Below are 1,460 nucleotides of genomic sequence, written 5' to 3'. Positions count from 1 at the left end.
GTGCCGCACGCCACGGGCGCCTGGGGCGCCAGCGGTGCCTGTCCCGCCCGCCGACGCAGCCGGCGCCACCGCCGCCGTCGCCTGAAGAGAGGCGCAAAGAGGTTCCGGGGACAGGGAGGGCTGGTGTCCCCAGCGCCAAAGCTACCCAGTGCCAAAGCCTCGTGTGGGGGAGGAGTGGTGCCGTTGAGTCGAGGAGAGGGCTGGGCGGGCGGACAGCGTGTGTGCGGCTCGGTGGGGCGGCGGAGGCGGAGACTGCATCGCGGGAGGCGGGCGGCGGCGGCGGCAGAGGCACGCCTGGTGCGTCGCCACACGGCTCATCCGGGTCTGGATGTGGAGGAGGAGGAGGGCGAGCGCAAAGGCGCAGACGACGAAGCGCGTCGTCGAGCGGCGCCGCGCCGCGGGTGGCGGCCGAGCCGACGGGGCGCCGCCTCCGCCTCCTCCTCCTCGGTTTGCCAGCGACGAGAGGAGCGGCCGGCCGCGGGAGGGCTTGGCGGCGGGGCTGTCCGACCACGCGTCGCCCCACTCCTCGTCGTCGCCCTCCCAGTCCCAGTCGGCGCTGGCCTTGGCCGCCTGCTGAGCGCGGCGAGCCGACATACCCTGTGCTGTGCCGCCGCCGCGTCAGCTCTTCACCAACACCGCCGGAGCGTGAGTCTGAGAAAAAGAATTCTGCGTGATACACCCTTATATTTTTGTGAATAAATAAATTATAAAAACTGTGGCTGTGTGTCCTGTGTGTGAGAGAGAGAGCGTTGCGTCGTTGTTAAAGCATGTGCGAGACTACAACGTATCCATGCCTCTCTGGACAGGGTGGCCCGCCACAAGGACCCCATCGCGCAAGGACCACATTTCTGACTCCCACTCCGAGCATTTACCTACAGGTCATGTTGTTGCTCAGGTCCACTCTCTCTTCGAACACTCGTGCCTCTACGGATGATGCCGGCGCTGGAGTCCCCTTCGGATGCATCGTGACATCTGACAACTGAATTTCCACTGGTTCGTCCTCCTCTGAGTCATCTTCCCCGTCCTCCTTCCGGTCTAAAAGAAAGAAAGAAAGAAAACAGACAACCCAAGGGAGGGATGGGAGGACGGCACGCCGCCACCACACAGGGATTTTAAGGAGAGGTGTGTGGTGCGCTATCCGTCGCCCACCCTAGGGAGTCTGCCTCTTCCTATCTCTCTTCGCAGTCTCTCGCCGATTCTCGCTGCAACCTTCATGCCACCTCGCGGTCGTCCCACCCTCGTCGTTCTCTCCCTTGTCACTTCCTCCTCTGTCGCGTTGTTCTCTTCTGCCTCGTCCTGCGACGCCGCCACCTGCCGGTCCCTTGTTACATGTCGTGCGAGGGAGTTTTGTTCTAAAATTCTTTTTTTGGCCGCCGTGATTGACCGCGGACACGACAGTTTATGCTGCCGGGCTCCTCTTCCCGCTGTCTGCGGCCATAGACCTCCACGCTTCGATTGAG

At 63.3% G+C, this 1,460-nt stretch overlaps 1 protein-coding gene across 1 annotated transcript in view; it reads left to right on the top strand.

The window, feature by feature from the left end:
• The window catches only part of EMIHUDRAFT_458976 (hypothetical protein), a 3,139-nt gene that overhangs the window by 541 nt on the left and 1,138 nt on the right, over nt 1-1,460 (top strand). The gene's annotated exons all lie outside the window — the stretch shown is intronic.

The sequence above is a fragment of the Emiliania huxleyi genome (genome assembly GCF_000372725.1).
Source record: "Emiliania huxleyi CCMP1516 unplaced genomic scaffold EMIHUscaffold_408, whole genome shotgun sequence".
Classification (NCBI taxonomy): Eukaryota; Haptophyta; order Isochrysidales; family Noelaerhabdaceae; genus Emiliania; species Emiliania huxleyi.
This window is presented reverse-complemented; position numbering and strand designations above follow the sequence as displayed.